The following is a 22,458-nucleotide window of genomic DNA, read 5'->3' on the forward strand; positions in this document are numbered from 1 at the left end:
TTACGCCCCTGTCTAGGGGGTCAGGGTGCAACATACAAAGATAAATTAGCATGTTCCCTCTCCGATCCCCAAACCAAAATCCAGTATCGAGATGTTCCAACAGAATGATATTTATTTTAAAAGAAAGAAAGTGTCAAACAAAACATGACACTACAACTCAGGGCGAACCAAGGCCAACATAATAAACAAAATAAGCCATTTCCCACAGAAAGTGTTAGCTAGCCTGATAGAAATAAACAAACCAAAAGATAGTCGCTAACCCTAACTCCCTAATGTGAAAACAAGAAAAAACAATCAAAAGAAAATGGCAGTCCACCCCTACAGAATTAATACTATTTACAAAATATACAATTTATAAACAAAACCACGACACAAAACCTAACAATTCAAAAATGCTAAATAAGGTTTGGAAACCAAGAACAGCAAACAGGTGCTGCTGCCAGAAAGAGCCTCGCTAGCTGTTGGGAACCGTACTTTTAAAACTCCAGGAAGTGTAGGATGGACCAATCAGCTTCCTGTACTTCCCCCAAATCCGGCCAATCAGGCAGGGCACCTATAAGAACAACAAAATAAAAACAACACATATGGCCAGGACCGTAACATGGTCTACTAGTAATGAAGCACGATGGTTGACAAACCAATAAAGTAGCAAAACAGCAATGAAAGAACAAAATTTGATGAAAATATAGAACAATTTCTATGAATAAATAGGCAGTAACACCAGCTTGAGCTGCCCGTAAACCCAAGCAAAAAAGCTTACAGCACCTGGTATTCCCAGGCGGTCTTCCTACCAAGTACTAACCAGGCCGGGCTCTATTTGGCTGCCGAGATCGGACGAGATCGGGCGCTTAGAGAGCGGTGTGGCCGTAAGCTGGATTTGACATCATCAACAGCTCTTAAAAACGGTGGAGAAGCAGAATGCATAACACTTGCTAAGAAGAAGATAAATGTGGCAAAGTACAAAGTACTATAACTGTACTGGTCTGTTACGCCCCTGTCTAGGGGGTCAGGGTGCAACATACAAAGATAAATTAGCATGTTCCCTCTCCGATCCCCAAACCAAAATCCAGGATCGAGATGTTCCAACAGAATGATATTTATTTTAAAAGAAAGAAAGTGTCAAACAAAACATGACACTACAACTCAGGGAGAACCAAGGCCAACATAATAAACAAAATAAGCCATTTCCCACAGAAAGTGCTAGCTAGCCTGATAGAAATAATCAAACCAAAAGATAGTCGCTAACCCTAACTCCCTAATGTGAAAACAAGAGAAAACAATCAAAAGAAAATGGCTGTTCACCCCTACAGATTTAATACTATTTACATAATATACAATTTATAAACAAAACCACGGCACAAAACCTAACAATTCAAAAATGCTAAATAAGGTTTGGAAACCAAGAACAGCAAACAGGTGCTGATGCCAGAAAGAGCCTCGCTAGCTGTTGGGAACCGTACTTTTAAAACTCCAGGAAGTGTAGGATGGACCAATCAGCTTCCTGTACTGCCCCCCAATCCGGCCAATCAGGCAGGGCACCTATAAGAACAAGAAAATAAAAACAACACATATGGCCAGGACCGTAACATGGTCTACTAGTAATGAAGCACGATGGTTGGCAAACCAATAAAGTAGCAAAACAGCAATGAAAGAACAAAATTTGATGAAAATATAGAACAATTTCTATGAATAAATAGGCAGTAACACCAGCTTGTGCTGCCCGTAAACCCAAGCAAAAAAGCTTACAGCACCTGGTATTCCCAGGCGGTCTTCCTACCAAGTACTAACCAGGCCCGGCCCTATTTGGCTGCCAAGATCGGACGAGATCGGGCGCTCAGAGAGCGGTGTGGCCGTAAGCTGCATTTGACATCATCAACAGCTCTTAAAAACGCTGGAGAAGCAGAATGCATGACACTTGCTAAGAAGAAGATAAATGTGGCAAAGTACAAAGTACTATAACTGTACTGGTCTGTTACGCCCCTGTCTAGGGGGTCAGGGTGTAACATACAAAGATAAATTAGCATGTTCCCTCTCCGATCCCCAAACCAAAATCCAGTATCGAGATGTTCCAACAGAATGATATTTATTTTAAAAGAAAGAAAGTGTCAAACAAAACATGACACTACAACTCAGGGCGAACCAAGGCCAACATAATAAACAAAATAAGCCATTTCCCACAGAAAGTGCTAGCTAGCCTGATAGAAATAAACAAACCAAAAGACAGTCGCTAACCCTAACTCCCTAATGTGAAAACAGTCCAAAGAAAATGGCAGTTCACCCCTACAGATTTAATACTATTTACAAAATATACAATTTATAAACAAAACCACGGCACAAAACCTAACAATTCAAAAATGCTAAATAAGGTTTGGAAACCAAGAACAGCAAACAGGTGCTGATGCCAGAAAGAGCCTCGCTAGCTGTTGGGAACCGTACTTTTAAAACTCCAGGAAGTGTAGGATGGACCAATCAGCTTCCTGTACTGCCCCCCAATCCGGCCAATCAGGCAGGGCACCTATAAGAACAAGAAAATAAAAACAACACATATGGCCAGGACCGTAACATGGTCTACTAGTAATGAAGCACGATGGTTGGCAAACCAATAAAGTAGCAAAACAGCAATGAAAGAACAAAATTTGATGAAAATATAGAACAATTTCTATGAATAAATAGGCAGTAACACCAGCTTGTGCTGCCCGTAAACCCAAGCAAAGAAGCTTACAGCACGTGGTATTCCCAGGCGGTCTTCCTACCAAGTACTAACAAGGCCCGGCCCTATTTGGCTGCCGAGATCGGACGGGATCGGGCGCTTAGAGAGCGGTGTGGCCGTAAGCTGCATTTGGCATCATCAACAGCTCTTAAAAACGCTGGAGAAGCAGAATGCATGACACTTGCTAAGAAGAAGATAAATGTGGCAAAGTACAAAGTACTATAACTGTACTGGTCTGTTACGCCCCTGTCTAGGGGCTCAGGGTGCAACATACAAAGATAAATTAGCATGTTCCCTCTCCGATCCCCAAACCAAAATCCAGGATCGAGATGTTCCAACAGAATGATATTTATTTTAAACGAAAGAAAGTGTCAAACAAAACATGACACTACAACTCAGGGCGAACCAAGGCCAACATAATAAACAAAATAAGCCATTTCCCACAGAAAGTGCTAGCTAGCCTGATAGAAATAAACAAACCAAAAGACAGTCGCTAACCCTAACTCCCTAATGTGAAAACAAGAGAAAACAATCAAAAGAAAATGGCTGTTCACCCCTACAGATTTAATACTATTTACAAAATACACAATTTATAAACAAAACCACGGCACAAAACCTAACAATTCAAAAATGCTAAATAAGATTTGGAAACCAAGAACAGCAAACAGGTGCTGATGCCAGAAAGAGCCTCGCTAGCTGTTGGGAACCGTACTTTTAAAACTCCAGCAAGTGTAGGATGGACCAATCAGCTTCCTTTACTGCCCCCCAATCCGGCCAATCAGGCAGGGCACCTATAAGAACAAGAAAATAAAAACAACACATATGGCCAGGACCGTAACATGGTCTACTAGTAATGAAGCACGATGGTTGGCAAACCAATAAAGTAGCAAAACAGCAATGAAAGAACAAAATTTGATGAAAATATAGAACAATTTCTATGAATAAATAGGCAGTAAACCAGCTTGTGCTGCCCGTAAACCCAAGCAAAAAAGCGTACACCACCTGGTATACCCAGGCGGTCTTCTTACCAAGTACTAACCAGGCCCGGCCCAATTTGGCTGACAAGATCGGACGAGATCGGGCGCTTAGAGAGCGGTGTGGCCGTAAGCTGCATTTGACTTCATCAACAGCTCTTAAAAACGCTAGAGAAGCAGAATGCATGACACTTGCTAAGAAGAAGATAAATGTGTCAAAGTACAAAGTACTATAACTGTACTGGTCTGTTACGCCCCTGTCTAGGGGGTCAGGGTGCAACATACAAAGATAAATTAGCATTTTCCCTCTCCGATCCCCAAACCAAAATCCAGGATCGAGATGTTCCAACAGAATGATATTTATTTTAAACGAAAGAAAGTGTCAAACAAAACATGACACTACAACTCAGGGCGAACCTGAGCTGTTGGGAACCGTACTTTTAAAACTCCAGCAAGTGTAGGATGGACCAATCAGCTTCCTGTACTGCCCCCCAATCCGGCCAATCAGGCAGGGCACCTATAAGAACAAGAAAAAAAAAACAACACATATGGCCAAGACCGTAACATGGTCTATTAGTAATGAAGCACGATGGTTGACAAACCAATAAAGTAGCAAAACAGCAATGAAAGAACAAAATTTTATGAAAATATAGAACAATTTCTATGAATAAATAGGCAGTAACACCAGCTTGTGCTGCCCGTAAACCCAAGCAAAAAAGCTTACAGCACCTGGTATTCCCAGGCGGTCTTCCTACCAAGTACTAACAAGGCCCGGCCCTATTTGGCTGCCGAGATCGGACGGGATCGGGCGCTTAGAGAGCGGTGTGGCCGTAAGCTGCATTTGACATCATCAACAGCTCTTAAAAACGCTGGAGAAGCAGAATGCATGACACTTGCTAAGAAGAAGATAAATGTGGCAAAGTACAAAGTACTATAACTGTACTGGTCTGTTACGCCCCTGTCTAGGGGCTCAGGGTGCAACATACAAAGATAAATTAGCATGTTCCCTCTCCGATCCCCAAACCAAAATCCAGGATCGAGATGTTCCAACAGAATGATATTTATTTTAAACGAAAGAAAGTGTCAAACAAAACATGACACTACAACTCAGGGCGAACCAAGGCCAACATAATAAACAAAATAAGCCATTTCCCACAGAAAGTGCTAGCTAGCCTGATAGAAATAAACGAACCAAAAGACAGTCGCTAACCCTAACTCCCTAATGTGAAAACAAGAGAAAACAATCAAAAGAAAATGGCTGTTCACCCCTACAGATTTAATACTATTTACAAAATACACAATTTATAAACAAAACCACGGCACAAAACCTAACAATTCAAAAATGCTAAATAAGATTTGGAAACCAAGAACAGCAAACAGGTGCTGATGCCAGAAAGAGCCTCGCTAGCTGTTGGGAACCGTACTTTTAAAACTCCAGCAAGTGTAGGATGGACCAATCAGCTTCCTTTACTGCCCCCCAATCCGGCCAATCAGGCAGGGCACCTATAAGAACAAGAAAATAAAAACAACACATATGGCCAGGACCGTAACATGGTCTACTAGTAATGAAGCACGATGGTTGGCAAACCAATAAAGTAGCAAAACAGCAATGAAAGAACAAAATTTGATGAAAATATAGAACAATTTCTATGAATAAATAGGCAGTAACACCAGCTTGTGCTGCCCGTAAACCCAAGCAAAAAAGCTTACAGCACCTGGTATTCCCAGGTAGTCTTCCTACCAAGTACTAACCAGGCCCGGCCCTATTTGGCTGCCGAGATCGGACGGGATCGGGCGCTTAGAGAGCGGTGTGGCCGTAAGCTGCATTTGACATCATCAACAGCTCTTAAAAACGCTGGAGAAGCAGAATGCATGACACTTGCTAAGAAGAAGATAAATGTGGCAAAGTACAAAGTACTATAACTGTACTGGTCTGTTACGCCCCTGTCTAGGGGGTCAGGGTGCAATATACAAAGATAAATTAGCATGTTCCCTCTCCGATCCCCAAACCAAAATCCAGGATCGAGATTTTCCAACAGAATGATATTTATTTTAAACAAAAGAAAGTGTCAAACAAAACATGACACTACAACTCAGGGCGAACCAAGGCCAACATAATAAACAAAATAAGCCATTTCCCACAGAAAGTGCTAGCTAGCCTGATAGAAATAAACAAACCAAAAGACAGTCGCTAACCCTAACTCCCTAATGTGAAAACAAGAGAAAACAATCAAAAGAAAATGGCAGTCCACACCTACAGATTTAATACTAGTTACAAAATATACAATTTATAAACAAAACCACGGCACAAAACCTAACAATTCAAAAATGCTAAATAAGGTTTGGAAAGCAAGAACAGCAAACATGTGCTGCTGCCAGAAAGAGCCTCGCTAGCTGTTGGGAACCGTACTTTTAAAACTCCAGGAAGTGTAGGATGGACCAATCAGCTTCCTGTACTTCCCCCAAATCCGGCCAATCAGGCAGGGCACCTATAAGAACAAGAAAAAAAAAACAACACATATGGCCAGGACCGTAACATGGTCTATTAGTAATGAAGCACGATGGTTGACAAACCAATAAAGTAGCAAAACAGCAATGAAAGAACAAAATTTTATGAAAATATAGAACAATTTCTATGAATAAATAGGCAGTAACACCAGCTTGTGCTGCCCGTAAACCCAAGCAAAAAAGCTTACAGCACCTGGTATTCCCAGGCGGTCTTCCTACCAAGTACTAACCAGGCCCGGCCCTATTTGGCTGCCGAGATCGGACGAGATCGGGCGCTTAGAGAGCGGTGTGGCCGTAAGCTGCATTTGACATCATCAACAGCTCTTAAAAATGCTGGAGAAGCAGAATGCATGACACTTGCTAAGAAGAAGATAAATGTGGCAAAGTACAAAGTACTATAACTGTACTGGTCTGTTACGCCCCTGTCTAGGGGCTCAGGGTGCAACATACAAAGATAAATTAGCATGTTCCCTCTCCGATCCCCAAACCAAAATCCAGGATCAAGATGTTCCAACAGAATGATATTTATTTTAAACGAAAGAAAGTGTCAAACAAAACATGACACTACAACTCAGGGCGAACCAAGGCCAACATAATAAACAAAATAAGCCATTTCCCACAGAAAGTGCTAGCTAGCCTGATAGAAATAACCAAACCAAAAGACAGTCGCTAACCCTAACTCCCTAATGTGAAAACAGTCCAAAGAAAATGGCAGTTCACCCCTACAGATTTAATACTATTTACAAAATATACAATTTATAAACAAAACCACGGCACAAAACCTAACAATTCAAAAATGCTAAATAAGGTTTAGAAACCAAGAACAGCAAGCAGGTGCTGATGCCAGAAAGAGCCTCGCTAGCTGTTGGGAACCGTACTTTTAAAACTCCAGGAAGTGTAGGATGGACCAATCAGCTTCCTGTACTGCCCCCCAATCCGGCCAATCAGGCAGGGCACCTATAAGAACAAGAAAATAAAAACAACACATATGGCCAGGACCGTAACATGGTCTACTAGTAATGAAGCACGATGGTTGGCAAACCAATAAAGTAGCAAAACAGCAATGAAAGAACAAAATTTGATAAAAATATAGAACAATTTCTATGAATAAATAGGCAGTAACACCAGCTTGTGCTGCCCGTAAACCCAAGCAAAAAAGCTTACAGCACCTGCTATTCCCAGGCGGTCTTCCTACCAAGTACTAACCAGGCCCGGCTCTATTTGGCTGCCGAGATCGGACGAGATCGGGCGCTTAGAGAGCGGTGTGGCCGTAAGCTGCATTTGACATCATCAACAGCTCTTAAAAACGCTACAGAAGCAGAATGCATGACACTTGCTAAGAAGAAGATAAATGTGGCAAAGTACAAAGTACTATAACTGTACTGGTCTGTTACGCCCCTGTCTAGGGGGTCAGGGTGAAACATACAAAGATAAATTTGCACGTTCCCTCTCCGATCCTCAAACCAAAATCCAGGATTGAGATGTTCCAACAGAATGATATTTATTTTAAACGAAAGAAAGTGTCAAACAAAACATGACACTACAACTCAGGGCGAACCAAGGCCAACATAATAAACAAAATAAGCCATTTCCCACAGAAAGTGCTAGCTAGCCTGATAGAAATAAACAAACCAAAAGACAGTCGCTAACCCTAACTCCCTAATGTGAAAACAAGAGAAAACAATCAAAAGAAAATGGCAGTCCACCCCTACAGATTTAATACTATTTACAAAATATACAATTTATAAACAAAACCACGGCACAAAACCTAACAATTCAAAAATGCTAAATAAGATTTGGAAACCAAGAACAGCAAACAGGTGCTGCTGCCAGAAAGAGCCTCGCTAGCTGTTGGGAACCGTACTTTTAAAACTCCAGCAAGTGTAGGATGGACCAATCAGCTTCCTGTACTGCCCCCCAATCCGGCCAATCAGGCAGGGCACCTATAAGAACAAGAAAATAAAAACAACACATATGGCCAGGACCGTAACATGGTCTATTAGTAATGAAGCACGATGGTTGGCAAACCAATAAAGTAGCAAAACAGCAATGAAAGAACAAAATTTGATGAAAATATAGAACAATTTCTATGAATAAATAGGCAGTAACACCAGCTTGTGCTGCCCGTATACCCAAGCAAAAAAGCTTACAGCACCTGGTATTCCCAGGCGGTCTTCCTACCAAGTACTAACCAGGCCCGGCTCTATTTGGCTGCCGAGATCGGACGAGATCGGGAGCTTAGAGAGCGGTGTGGCCGTAACATGCATTTGACATCATCAACAGCTCTTAAAAACGCTAGAGAAGCAGAATGCATGACACTTGCTAAGAAGAAGATAAATGTGGCAAAGTACAAAGTACTATAACTGTACTGGTCTGTTACGCCCCTGTCTAGGGGGTCAGGGTGAAACATACAAAGATAAATCAGCATGTTCCCTCTCCGATCCCCAAACCAAAATCCAGGATTGAGATGTTCCAACAGAATGATATTTATTTTAAACGAAAGAAAGTGTCAAACAAAACATGACACTACAACTCAGGGCGAACCAAGGCCAACATAATAAACAAAATAAGCCATTTCCCACAGAAAGTGCTAGCTAGCCTGATAGAAAGAAACAAACCAAAAGACAGTCGCTAACCCTAACTCCCTAATGGGAAAACAAGAGAAAACAATCAAAAGAAAAATGGCAGTCCACCCCTACGGATTTAATACTATTTACAAAATATACAATTTATAAACAAAACCACGGCCCAAAACCTAACAATTCAAAAATGCTAAATAAGATTTGGAAACTAAGAACAGCAAACAGGTGCTGCTGCCAGAAAGAGCCTCGCTAGCTGTTGGGAACCGTACTTTTAAAACTCCAGGTAGTGTAGGATGGACCAATCAGCTTCCTGTACTTCCCCCAAATCCGGCCAATCAGGCAGGGCACCTATAAGAACAAGAAAATAAAAACAACACATATGGCCAGGACCGTAACATGGTCTACTAGTAATGAAGCACGATGGTTGACAAACCAATAAAGTAGCAAAACAGCAATGAAAGAAAAAATTTGATGAAAATATAGAACAATTTCTATGAATAAATAGGCAGTAACACCAGCTTGAGCTGCCCGTAAACCCAAGCAAAAAAGCTTACAGCACCTGGTATTCCCAGGCGGTCTTCCTACCAAGTACTAACCAGGCCCGGCTCTATTTGGCTGCCAAGATCGGGCGAGATCGGGCGGTTAGAGAGCGGTGTGGCCGTAAGCTGCATTTGACATCATCAACAGCTCTTAAAAACGCTGGAGAAGCAGAATGCATGACACTTGCTAAGAAGAAGATAAATGTGGCAAAGTACAAAGTACTATAACTGTACTGGTCTGTTACGCCCCTGTCTAGGGGCTCAGGGTGCAACATACAAAGATAAATTAGCATGTTCCCTCTCCGATCCCCAAACCAAAATCCAGGATCAAGATGTTCCAACAGAAAGATATTTATTTTAAACGAAAGAAAGTGTCAAACAAAACATGACACTACAACTCAGGGCGAACCAAGGCCAACATAATAAACAAAATAAGCCATTTCCCACAGAAAGTGCTAGCTAGCCTGATAGAAATAAACAAACCAAAACACAGTCGCTAACCCTAACTCCCTAATGTGAAAAAAAGAGAAAACAATCAAAAGAAAATGGCTGTTCACCTCTACAGATCTAATACTATTTACAAAATATACAATTTATAAACAAAACCACGGCACAAAACCTAACAATTCAAAAATGCTAAATAAGGTTTGGAAACCAAGAACAGCAAACAGGTGCTGATGCCAGAAAGAGCCTCGCTAGCTGTTGGGAACCGTACTTTTAAAACTCCAGGAAGTGTAGGATGGACCAATCAGCTTCCTGTACTGCCCCTCAATCCGGCCAATCAGGCAGGGCACCTATAAGAACGACAAAATAAAAACAACACATATGGCCAGGACCGTAACATGGTCTACTAGTAATGAAGCACGATGGTTGACAAACCAATAAAGTAGCAAAACAACAATGAAAGAACAAAATTTGATGAAAATATACAACAATTTCTATGAATAAATAGGCAGTAACACAAGTTTGTGCTGCCCGTATACCCAAGCAAAAAAGCTTACAGCACCTGGTATTCCCAGGCGGTCTTCCTACCAAGTACTAACCAGGCCCGGCTCTATTTGGCTGCCGAGATCGGACGAGATCGGGAGCTTAGAGAGCGGTGTGGCCGTAACATGCATTTGACATCATCAACAGCTCTTAAAAACGCTAGAGAAGCAGAATGCATGACACTTGCTAAGAAGAAGATAAATGTGGCAAAGTACAAAGTACTACAACTGTACTGGTCTGTTACGCCCCTGTCTAGGGGGTCAGGGTGAAACATACAAAGATAAATTAGCATGTTCCCTCTCCGATCCCCAAACCAAAATCCAGGATTGAGATGTTCCAACAGAATGATATTTATTTTAAACGAAAGAAAGTGTCAAACAAAACATGACACTACAACTCAGGGCGAACCAAGGCCAACATAATAAACAAAATAAGCCATTTCCCACAGAAAGTGCTAGCTAGCCTGATAGAAAGAAACAAACCAAAAGACAGTCGCTAACCCTAACTCCCTAATGGGAAAACAAGAGAAAACAATCAAAAGAAAAATGGCAGTCCACCCCTACGGATTTAATACTATTTACAAAATATACAATTTATAAACAAAACCACGGCCCAAAACCTAACAATTCAAAAATGCTAAATAAGATTTGGAAACTAAGAACAGCAAACAGGTGCTGCTGCCAGAAAGAGCCTCGCTAGCTGTTGGGAACCGTACTTTTAAAACTCCAGGTAGTGTAGGATGGACCAATCAGCTTCCTGTACTTCCCCCAAATCCGGCCAATCAGGCAGGGCACCTATAAGAACAAGAAAATAAAAACAACACATATGGCCAGGACCGTAACATGGTCTACTAGTAATGAAGCACGATGGTTGACAAACCAATAAAGTAGCAAAACAGCAATGAAAGAAAAAATTTGATGAAAATATAGAACAATTTCTATGAATAAATAGGCAGTAACACCAGCTTGAGCTGCCCGTAAACCCAAGCAAAAAAGCTTACAGCACCTGGTATTCCCAGGCGGTCTTCCTACCAAGTACTAACCAGGCCCGGCTCTATTTGGCTGCCAAGATCGGGCGAGATCGGGCGGTTAGAGAGCGGTGTGGCCGTAAGCTGCATTTGACATCATCAACAGCTCTTAAAAACGCTGGAGAAGCAGAATGCATGACGCTAAGAAGAAGATAAATGTGGCAAAGTACAAAGTACTATAACTGTACTGGTCTGTTACGCCCCTGTCTAGGGGCTCAGGGTGCAACATACAAAGATAAATTAGCATGTTCCCTCTCCGATCCCCAAACCAAAATCCAGGATCAAGATGTTCCAACAGAAAGATATTTATTTTAAACGAAAGAAAGTGTCAAACAAAACATGACACTACAACTCAGGGCGAACCAAGGCCAACATAATAAACAAAATAAGCCATTTCCCACAGAAAGTGCTAGCTAGCCTGATAGAAATAAACAAACCAAAACACAGTCGCTAACCCTAACTCCCTAATGTGAAAAAAAGAGAAAACAATCAAAAGAAAATGGCTGTTCACCTCTACAGATCTAATACTATTTACAAAATATACAATTTATAAACAAAACCACGGCACAAAACCTAACAATTCAAAAATGCTAAATAAGGTTTGGAAACCAAGAACAGCAAACAGGTGCTGATGCCAGAAAGAGCCTCGCTAGCTGTTGGGAACCGTACTTTTAAAACTCCAGGAAGTGTAGGATGGACCAATCAGCTTCCTGTACTGCCCCTCAATCCGGCCAATCAGGCAGGGCACCTATAAGAACGACAAAATAAAAACAACACATATGGCCAGGACCGTAACATGGTCTACTAGTAATGAAGCACGATGGTTGACAAACCAATAAAGTAGCAAAACAACAATGAAAGAACAAAATTTGATGAAAATATACAACAATTTCTATGAATAAATAGGCAGTAACACAAGTTTGTGCTGCCCGTATACCCAAGCAAAAAAGCTTACAGCACCTGGTATTCCCAGGCGGTCTTCCTACCAAGTACTAACCAGGCCCGGCTCTATTTGGCTGCCGAGATCGGACGAGATCGGGAGCTTAGAGAGCGGTGTGGCCGTAAGCTGCATTTGACATCATCAACAGCTCTTAAAAACGCTGGAGAAGCAGAATGCATGACGCTAAGAAGAAGATAAATGTGGCAAAGTACAAAGTACTATAACTGTACTGGTCTGTTACGCCCCTGTCTAGGGGCTCAGGGTGCAACATACAAAGATAAATTAGCATGTTCCCTCTCCGATCCCCAAACCAAAATCCAGGATCAAGATGTTCCAACAGAAAGATAATTATTTTAAACGAAAGAAAGTGTCAAACAAAACATGACACTACAACTCAGGGCGAACCAAGGCCAACATAATAAACAAAATAAGCCATTTCCCACAGAAAGTGCTAGCTAGCCTGATAGAAATAAACAAACCAAAACACAGTCGCTAACCCTAACTCCCTAATGTGAAAAAAAGAGAAAACAATCAAAAGAAAATGGCTGTTCACCTCTACAGATCTAATACTATTTACAAAATATACAATTTATAAACAAAACCACGGCACAAAACCTAACAATTCAAAAATGCTAAATAAGGTTTGGAAACCAAGAACAGCAAACAGGTGCTGATGCCAGAAAGAGCCTCGCTAGCTGTTGGGAACCGTACTTTTAAAACTCCAGGAAGTGTAGGATGGACCAATCAGCTTCCTGTACTGCCCCTCAATCCGGCCAATCAGGCAGGGCACCTATAAGAACGACAAAATAAAAACAACACATATGGCCAGGACCGTAACATGGTCTACTAGTAATGAAGCACGATGGTTGACAAACCAATAAAGTAGCAAAACAACAATGAAAGAACAAAATTTGATAAAAATATACAACAATTTCTATGAATAAATAGGCAGTAACACAAGTTTGTGCTGCCCGTATACCCAAGCAAAAAAGCTTACAGCACCTGGTATTCCCAGGCGGTCTTCCTACCAAGTACTAACCAGGCCCGGCTCTATTTGGCTGCCGAGATCGGACGAGATCGGGAGCTTAGAGAGCGGTGTGGCCGTAACATGCATTTGACATCATCAACAGCTCTTAAAAACGCTAGAGAAGCAGAATGCATGACACTTGCTAAGAAGAAGATAAATGTGGCAAAGTACAAAGTACTATAACTGTACTGGTCTGTTACGCCCCTGTCTAGGGGGTCAGGGTGAAACATACAAAGATAAATTAGCATGTTCCCTCTCCGATCCCCAAACCAAAATCCAGGATTGAGATGTTCCAACAGAATGATATTTATTTTAAACGAAAGAAAGTGTCAAACAAAACATGACACTACAACTCAGGGCGAACCAAGGCCAACATAATAAACAAAATAAGCCATTTCCCACAGAAAGTGCTAGCTAGCCTGATAGAAAGAAACAAACCAAAAGACAGTCGCTAACCCTAACTCCCTAATGGGAAAACAAGAGAAAACAATCAAAAGAAAAATGGCAGTCCACCCCTACGGATTTAATACTATTTACAAAATATACAATTTATAAACAAAACCACGGCCCAAAACCTAACAATTCAAAAATGCTAAATAAGATTTGGAAACTAAGAACAGCAAACAGGTGCTGCTGCCAGAAAGAGCCTCGCTAGCTGTTGGGAACCGTACTTTTAAAACTCCAGGTAGTGTAGGATGGACCAATCAGCTTCCTGTACTTCCCCCAAATCCGGCCAATCAGGCAGGGCACCTATAAGAACAAGAAAATAAAAACAACACATATGGCCAGGACCGTAACATGGTCTACTAGTAATGAAGCACGATGGTTGACAAACCAATAAAGTAGCAAAACAGCAATGAAAGAAAAAATTTGATGAAAATATAGAACAATTTCTATGAATAAATAGGCAGTAACACCAGCTTGAGCTGCCCGTAAACCCAAGCAAAAAAGCTTACAGCACCTGGTATTCCCAGGCGGTCTTCCTACCAAGTACTAACCAGGCCCGGCTCTATTTGGCTGCCAAGATCGGGCGAGATCGGGCGGTTAGAGAGCGGTGTGGCCGTAAGCTGCATTTGACATCATCAACAGCTCTTAAAAACGCTGGAGAAGCAGAATGCATGACGCTAAGAAGAAGATAAATGTGGCAAAGTACAAAGTACTATAACTGTACTGGTCTGTTACGCCCCTGTCTAGGGGCTCAGGGTGCAACATACAAAGATAAATTAGCATGTTCCCTCTCCGATCCCCAAACCAAAATCCAGGATCAAGATGTTCCAACAGAAAGATATTTATTTTAAACGAAAGAAAGTGTCAAACAAAACATGACACTACAACTCAGGGCGAACCAAGGCCAACATAATAAACAAAATAAGCCATTTCCCACAGAAAGTGCTAGCTAGCCTGATAGAAAGAAACAAACCAAAAGACAGTCGCTAACCCTAACTCCCTAATGTGAAAACAAGAGAAAACAATCAAAAGAAAAATGGCAGTCCACCCCTAAAGATTTAATACTATTTACAAAATATACAATTTATAAACAAAACCACGGCACAAAACCTAACAATTCAAAAATGCTAAATAAGGTTTGGAAACCAAGAACAGCAAACAGGTGCTGCTGCCAGAAAGAGCCTCGCTAGCTGTTGGGAACCGTACTTTTAAAACTCCAGGAAGAGTAGGATGGACCAATCAGCTTCCTGTACTGCCCCTCAATCCGGCCAATCAGGCAGGGCACCTATAAGAACAACAAATCAAAAACAACACATATGGCCAGGACCGTAACATGGTCTACTAGTAATGAAGCACGATGGTTGACAAACCAATAAAGTAGCAAAACAGTAATGAAAGAACAAAATTTGATGAAAATATAGAACAATTTCTATGAATAAATAGGCAGTAACACCAGCTTGTGCTGCCCGTAAACCCAAGCAAAAAAGCTTACAGCACCTGGTATTCCCACGCGGTCTTCCTACCAAGTACTAACCAGGCCCGGCTCTATTTGGCTGCCGAGATCGGACGAGATCGGGCGCTTAGAGAGCGGTGTGGCCGTAAGCTGCATTTGACATCATCAACAGCTCTTAAAAACGTTGGAGAAGCAGAATGCATGAAACTTGCTAAGACGAAGATAAATGTGGCAAAGTACAAAGTACTATAACTGTACTGGTCTGTTACGCCCCTGTCCAGGGGGTCAGGGTGCAACATACAAAGATAAATTAGCATGTTCCCTCTCCGATCCCCAAACCAAAATCCAGGATCGAGATGTTCCAACAGAATGATATTTATTTTAAACGAAAGAAAGTGTCAAACAAAACATGACACTACAACTCAGGGCGAACCAAGGCCAACATAATAAACAAAATAAGCCATTTCCCACAGAAAGTGCTAGCTAGCCTGATAGAAATAAACAAACCAAAACACAGTCGCTAACCCTAACTCCCTAATGTGAAAAAAAGAGAAAACAATCAAAAGAAAATGGCTGTTCACCTCTACAGATCTAATACTATTTACAAAATATACAATTTATAAACAAAACCACGGCACAAAACCTAACAATTCAAAAATGCTAAATAAGGTTTGGAAACCAAGAACAGCAAACAGGTGCTGATGCCAGAAAGAGCCTCGCTAGCTGTTGGGAACCGTACTTTTAAAACTCCAGGAAGTGTAGGATGGACCAATCAGCTTCCTGTACTGCCCCTCAATCCGGCCAATCAGGCAGGGCACCTATAAGAACGACAAAATAAAAACAACACATATGGCCAGGACCGTAACATGGTCTACTAGTAATGAAGCACGATGGTTGACAAACCAATAAAGTAGCAAAACAACAATGAAAGAACAAAATTTGATGAAAATATACAACAATTTCTATGAATAAATAGGCAGTAACACAAGTTTGTGCTACCCGTAAACCCAAGTAAAAAAGTTTACAGCACCTGGTATTCCCAGGCGGTCTTCCTACCAAGTACTAACCAGGCCCGGCTCTATTTGGCTGCCGAGATCGGGCGCTTAGAGAGCGGTGTGGCCGTAAGCTGCATTTGACATCATCAACAGCTCTTAAAAACGCTGGAGAAGCAGAATGCATGACACTTGCTAAGAAGAAGATAAATGTGGCAAAGTACAAAGTACTATAACTGTACTGGTCTGTTACGCCCCTGTCCAGGGGGTCAGGGTGCAACATACAAAGATAAATTAGCATGTTCCCTCTCCGATCCCCAAACCAAACTCCAGTATCGAGATGTTCCAACAGAATGATATTTATTTTAAACGAAAGAAAGTGTCAAACAAAACATGACACTACAACTCAGGGCAAACCAAGGCCAACATAATAAACAAAATAAGCCATTTCCCACAGAAAGTGCTAGCTAACCTGATAGAAATAAACAATCCAAAAGACAGTCGCTAACCCTAACTCCCTAATGTGAAAACAGTCCAAAGAAAATGGCTGTTCACCCCTACAGATTTAATACTATTTACAAAATATACAATTTATAAACAAAACCACGGCACAAAACCTAACAATTCAAAAATGCTAAATAAGATTTGGAAACCAAGAACAGCAAACAGGTGCTGCTGCCAGAAAGAGCCTCGCTAGCTGTTGGGAACCGTACTTTTAAAACTCCAGGAAATGTAGGATGGACCAATCAGCTTCCTGTACTGCCCCTCAATCCGGCCAATCAGGCAGGGCACCTATAAGAACAACAAATCAAAAACAACACATATGGCCAGGACCGTAACATGGTCTACTAGTAATGAAGCACGATGGTTGACAAACCAATAAAGTAGCAAAACAGCAATGAAAGAGCAAAATTTGATGAAAATATAGAACAATTTCTATGAATAAATAGGCAGTAACACCAGCTTGTGCTGCCCGTAAACCCAAGAAAAAAAGTTTACAGCACCTGGTATTCCCAGGCGGTCTTCCTACCAAGTACTAACCAGGCCCGGCTCTATTTGGCTGCCGAGATCGGGCGCTTAGAGAGCGGTGTGGCCGTAAGCTGCATTTGACATCATCAACAGCTCTTAAAAACGCTGGAGAAGCAGAATGCATGACACTTGCTAAGAAGAAGATAAATGTGGCAAAGTACAAAGTACTATAACTGTACTGGTCTGTTACGCCCCTGTCCAGGGGGTCAGGGTGCAACATACAAAGATAAATTAGCATGTTCCCTCTCCGATCCCCAAACCAAACTCCAGTATCGAGATGTTCCAACAGAATGATATTTATTTTAAACGAAAGAAAGTGTCAAACAAAACATGACACTACAACTCAGGGAGAACCAAGGCCAACATAATAAACAAAATAAGCCATTTCCCACAGAAAGTGCTAGCTAGCCTGATAGAAATAAACAATCCAAAAGACAGTCGCTAACCCTAACTCCCTAATGTGAAAACAGTCCAAAGAAAATGGCAGTTCACCCCTACAGATTTAATACTATTTACAAAATATACAATTTATAAACAAAACCACGGCACAAAACCTAACAATTCAAAAATGCTAAATAAGGTTTGGAAACCAAGAACAGCAAACAGGTGCTGCTGCCAGAAAGAGCCTCGCTAGCTGTTGGGAACTGTACTTTTAAAACTCCAGGAAGTGTAGGATGGACCAATCAGCTTCCTGTACTGCCCCTCAATCCGGCCAATCAGGCAGGGCACCTATAAGAACAACAAAATAAAAACAACACATATGGCCAGGACCGTAACATGGTCTACTAGTAATGAAGCACGATGGTTGACAAACCAATAATGTAGCAAAACAGCAATGAAAGAACAAAATTTGATGAAACTATAGAACAATTTCTATGAATAAATAGGCAGTAACACCAACTTGTGCTGCTCGTAAACCCAAGCAAAAAAGCTTACAGCACCTTTTATTCCCAGGCAGTCTTCCTACCAAGTACTAACCAGGCCCGGCTCTATTTGGCTGCCGAGATCGGGCGCTTAGAGAGCGGTGTGGCCGTAAGCTGCATTTGACATCATCAACAGCTCTTAAAAACGCTGGAGAAGCAGAATGCATGACACTTGCTAAGAAGAAGATAAATGTGGCAAAGTACAAAGTACTATAACTGTACTGGTCTGTTACGCCCCTGTCCAGGGGGTCAGGGTGCAACATACAAAGATAAATTAGCATGTTCCCTCTCCGATCCCCAAACCAAAATCCAGGATCGAGATGTTCCAACAGAATGATATTTATTTTAAACGAAAGAAAGTGTCAAACAAAACATGACACTACAACTCAGGGCGAACCAAGGCCAACATAATAAACAAAATAAGCCATTTCCCACAGAAAGTGCTAGCTAGCCTGATAGAAATAAACAAACCAAAAGACAGTCGCTAACCCTAACTCCCAAATGTGAAAACAATCCAAAGAAAATGGCAGTTCACCCCTACAGATTTAATACTATTTACAAAATATACAATTTATAAACAAAACCACGGCATAAAACCTAACAATTCAAAAATGCTAAATAAAGTTTGGAAACCAAGAACAGCAAACAGGTGCTGCTGCCAGAAAGAGCCTCGCTAGCTGTTGGGAACCGTACTTTTAAAACTCCAGGAAGTGTAGGATGGACCAATCAGCTTCCTGTACTGCCCCCCAATCCGGCCAATCAGGCAGGGCACCTATAAGAACAAGAAAATAAAAACAACACATATGGCCAGGACCGTAACATGGTCTACTAGTAATGAAGCACGATGGTTGGCAAACCAATAAAGTAGCAAAACAGCAATGAAAGAACAAAATTTTATGAAAATATAGAACAATTTCTATGAATAAATAGGCAGTAACACCAGCTTGTGCTGCCCGTAAACCCAAGAAAAAAAGCTTACAGCACCTGGTATTCCCAGGCGGTCTTCCTACCAAGTACTAACCAGGCCCGGCTCTACTTGGCTGGCGAGATCGGGCCCTTAGAGAGCGGTGTGGCCGTAAGCTGCATTTGACATCATCAACAGCTCTTAAAAACGCTGGAGAAGCAGAATGCATGACACTTGCTAAGAAGAAGATAAATGTGGCAAAGTACAAAGTACTATAACTGTACTGGTCTGTTACGCCCCTGTCTAGGGGGTCAGGGTGCAACATACAAAGATAAATTAGCATGTTCCCTCTCCGATCCCCAAACCAAAATCCAGGATCGAGATTTTCCAACAGAATGATATTTATTTTAAACAAAAGAAAGTGTCAAACAAAACATGACACTACAACTCAGGGCGAACCAAGGCCAACATAATAAACAAAATAAGCCATTTCCCACAGAAAGTGCTAGCTAGCCTGATAGAAATAAACAAACCAAAAGACAGTCGCTAACCCTAACTCCCAAATGTGAAAACAATCCAAAGAAAATGGCAGTTCACCCCTACAGATTTAATACTATTTACAAAATATACAATTTATAAACAAAACCACGGCAGAAAACCTAACAATTCAAAAATGCTAAATAAAGTTTGGAAACCAAGAACAGCAAACAGGTGCTGCTGCCAGAAAGAGCCTCGCTAGCTGTTGGGAACCGTACTTTTAAAACTCCAGGAAGTGTAGGATGGACCAATCAGCTTCCTGTACTGCCTCCCAATCCGGCCAATCAGGCAGGGCACCTATAAGAACAAGAAAATAAAAAAAAAACATATGGCCAGGACCGTAACATGGTCTACTAGTAATGAAGCACGATGGTTGACAAACCAATAAAGTAGCAAAACAGTAATGAAAGAACAAAATTTGACGAAAATATAGAACAATTTCTATGAATAAATAGGCAGTAACACCAGCTTGTGCTGCCCGTAAACCCAAGCAAAAAAGCTTACAGCACCTGGTATTCCCACGCGGTCTTCCTACCAAGTACTAACCAGGCCCGGCTCTATTTGGCTGCCGAGATCGGACGAGATCGGGCGCTTAGAGAGCGGTGTGGCCGTAAGCTGCATTTGACATCATCAACAGCTCTTAAAAACGTTGGAGAAGCAGAATGCATGAAACTTGCTAAGAAGAAGATAAATGTGGCAAAGTACAAAGTACTATAACTGTACTGGTCTGTTACGCCCCTGTCCAGGGGGTCAGGGTGCAACATACAAAGATAAATTAGCATGTTCCCTCTCCGATCCCCAAACCAAAATCCAGGATCGAGATGTTCCAACAGAATGATATTTATTTTAAACGAAAGAAAGTGTCAAACAAAACATGACACTACAACTCAGGGCGAACCAAGGCCAACATAATAAACAAAATAAGCCATTTCCCATAGAAAGTGCTAGCTAGCCTGATAGAAATAAACAAACCAAAAGACAGTCGCTAACCCTTACTCCCTAATGTGAAAACAGTCCAAGAAAATGGCAGTTCACCCCTACAGATTTAATACTATTTACAAAATATACAATTTATTTAACATGGTCTACTAGTAATGAAGCACGATGGTTGAGAAACCAATAAAGTAGCAAAACAGCAATGAAAGAACAAAATTTGATGAAAATATAGAACAATTTCTATGAATAAATAGGCAGTAACACCAGCTTGTGCTGCCCGTAAACCCAAGCAAAAAAGCTTACAGCACCTGGTATTCCCACGCGGTCTTCCTACCAAGTACTAACCAGGCCCGGCTCTATTTGGCTGCCGAGATCGGACGAGATCGGGCGCTTAGAGAGCGGTGTGGCCGTAAGCTGCATTTGACATCATCAACAGCTCTTAAAAACGTTGGAGAAGCAGAATGCATGAAAATTGCTAAGAAGAAGATAAATGTGGCAAAGTACAAAGTACTATAACTGTACTGGTCTGTTACGCCCCTGTCCAGGGGGTCAGGGTGCAACATACAAAGATAAATTAGCATGTTCCCTCTCCAATCCCCAAACCAAAATCCAGGATCGAGATGTTCCAACAGAATGATATTTATTTTAAACGAAAGAAAGTGTCAAACAAAACATGACACTACAACTCAGGGCGAACCAAGGCCAACATAATAAACAAAATAAGCCATTTCCCACAGAAAGTGCTAGCTAGCCTGATAGAAATAAACAAACCAAAAGACAGTCGCTAACCCTAACTCCCTAATGTGAAAACAAGAGAAAACAATCAAAAGAAAATGGCTGTTCACCCCTACAGATTTAATACTATTTACAAAATATACAATTTATAAACAAAACCACGGCACAAAACCTAACAATTCAAAAATGCTAAATAAGGTTTGGAAACCAAGAACAGCAAACAGGTGCTGCTGCCAGAAAGAGCCTCGCTAGCTGTTGGGAACTGTACTTTTAAAACTCCAGGAAGTGTAGGATGGACCAATCAGCTTCCTGTACTGCCCCTCAATCCGGCCAATCAGGCAGGGCACCTATAAGAACAACAAATCAAAAACAACACATATGGCCAGGACCGTAACATGGTCTACTAGTAATGAAGCACGATGGTTGACAAACCAATAAAGTAGCAAAACAGTAATGAAAGAACAAAATTTGATGAAAATATACAACAATTTCTATGAATAAATAGGCAGTAACACCAGTTTGTGCTGCCCGTAAACCCAAGCAAAAAAGTTTACAGCACCTGGTATTCCCAGGCGGTCTTCCTACCAAGTACTAACCAGGCCCGGCTCTATTTGGCTGCCGAGATCGGGCGCTTAGAGAGCGGTGTGGCCGTAAGCTGCATTTGACATCATCAACAGCTCTTAAAAATGCTGGAGAAGCAGAATGCATGACACTTGCTAAGAAGAAGATAAATGTGGCAAAGTACAAAGTACTATAACTGTACTGGTCTGTTACGCCCCTGTCTAGGGGGTCAGGGTGCAACATACAAAGATAAATTAGCATGTTCCCTCTCCGATCCCCAAACCAAAATCCAGGATCGAGATGTTCCAACAGAATGATATTTATTTTAAACGAAAGAAAGTGTCAAACAAAACATGACACTACAACTCAGGGCGAACCAAGGCCAACATAATAAACAAAATAAGCCATTTCCCACAGAAAGTGCTAGCTAGCCTGATAGAAATAAACAAACCAAAAGACAGTCGCTAACCCTAACTCCCAAATGTGAAAACAATCCAAAGAAAATGGCAGTTCACCCCTACAGATTTAATACTATTTACAAAATATACAATTTATAAACAAAACCACGGCATAAAACCTAACAATTCAAAAATGCTAAATAAAGTTTGGAAACCAAGAACAGCAAACAGGTGCTGCTGCCAGAAAGA

The 22,458-nt window shown here is 41.4% G+C and overlaps 20 pseudogenes; all 20 read right to left on the minus strand.

The window, feature by feature from the left end:
- Positions 1-753: 753 nt before the first annotated feature.
- LOC137122597 (5S ribosomal RNA) lies at positions 754-872 on the minus strand (annotated as a pseudogene).
- An 867-nt stretch (positions 873-1,739) lies between these two features.
- On the minus strand, positions 1,740-1,858 carry LOC137122599 (5S ribosomal RNA; annotated as a pseudogene).
- Positions 1,859-2,715: 857 nt separating this feature from the next.
- LOC137122603 (5S ribosomal RNA) lies at positions 2,716-2,834 on the minus strand (annotated as a pseudogene).
- A 1,567-nt stretch (positions 2,835-4,401) lies between these two features.
- Positions 4,402-4,520, minus strand: LOC137122590 (5S ribosomal RNA; annotated as a pseudogene).
- Positions 4,521-5,387: 867 nt separating this feature from the next.
- LOC137122587 (5S ribosomal RNA) lies at positions 5,388-5,506 on the minus strand (annotated as a pseudogene).
- Positions 5,507-6,373: 867 nt separating this feature from the next.
- Positions 6,374-6,492, minus strand: LOC137122586 (5S ribosomal RNA; annotated as a pseudogene).
- Positions 6,493-7,349: 857 nt separating this feature from the next.
- LOC137122588 (5S ribosomal RNA) lies at positions 7,350-7,468 on the minus strand (annotated as a pseudogene).
- An 867-nt stretch (positions 7,469-8,335) lies between these two features.
- On the minus strand, positions 8,336-8,454 carry LOC137122594 (5S ribosomal RNA; annotated as a pseudogene).
- An 867-nt stretch (positions 8,455-9,321) lies between these two features.
- On the minus strand, positions 9,322-9,440 carry LOC137122600 (5S ribosomal RNA; annotated as a pseudogene).
- Positions 9,441-10,307: 867 nt separating this feature from the next.
- Positions 10,308-10,426, minus strand: LOC137122595 (5S ribosomal RNA; annotated as a pseudogene).
- An 867-nt stretch (positions 10,427-11,293) lies between these two features.
- LOC137122601 (5S ribosomal RNA) lies at positions 11,294-11,412 on the minus strand (annotated as a pseudogene).
- An 863-nt stretch (positions 11,413-12,275) lies between these two features.
- On the minus strand, positions 12,276-12,394 carry LOC137122593 (5S ribosomal RNA; annotated as a pseudogene).
- Positions 12,395-13,257: 863 nt separating this feature from the next.
- Positions 13,258-13,376, minus strand: LOC137122596 (5S ribosomal RNA; annotated as a pseudogene).
- Positions 13,377-14,243: 867 nt separating this feature from the next.
- Positions 14,244-14,362, minus strand: LOC137122602 (5S ribosomal RNA; annotated as a pseudogene).
- An 864-nt stretch (positions 14,363-15,226) lies between these two features.
- Positions 15,227-15,345, minus strand: LOC137122605 (5S ribosomal RNA; annotated as a pseudogene).
- An 867-nt stretch (positions 15,346-16,212) lies between these two features.
- LOC137122604 (5S ribosomal RNA) lies at positions 16,213-16,321 on the minus strand (annotated as a pseudogene).
- An 857-nt stretch (positions 16,322-17,178) lies between these two features.
- On the minus strand, positions 17,179-17,287 carry LOC137122606 (5S ribosomal RNA; annotated as a pseudogene).
- Positions 17,288-20,076: 2,789 nt separating this feature from the next.
- LOC137122611 (5S ribosomal RNA) lies at positions 20,077-20,195 on the minus strand (annotated as a pseudogene).
- Positions 20,196-20,811: 616 nt separating this feature from the next.
- On the minus strand, positions 20,812-20,930 carry LOC137122612 (5S ribosomal RNA; annotated as a pseudogene).
- Positions 20,931-21,797: 867 nt separating this feature from the next.
- Positions 21,798-21,906, minus strand: LOC137122607 (5S ribosomal RNA; annotated as a pseudogene).
- Between the last annotated feature and the right edge of the window lie 552 nt (positions 21,907-22,458).

Source organism: Channa argus, unplaced genomic scaffold, assembly GCF_033026475.1.
Source record: "Channa argus isolate prfri unplaced genomic scaffold, Channa argus male v1.0 Contig185, whole genome shotgun sequence".
Classification (NCBI taxonomy): domain Eukaryota; kingdom Metazoa; phylum Chordata; class Actinopteri; order Anabantiformes; family Channidae; genus Channa; species Channa argus.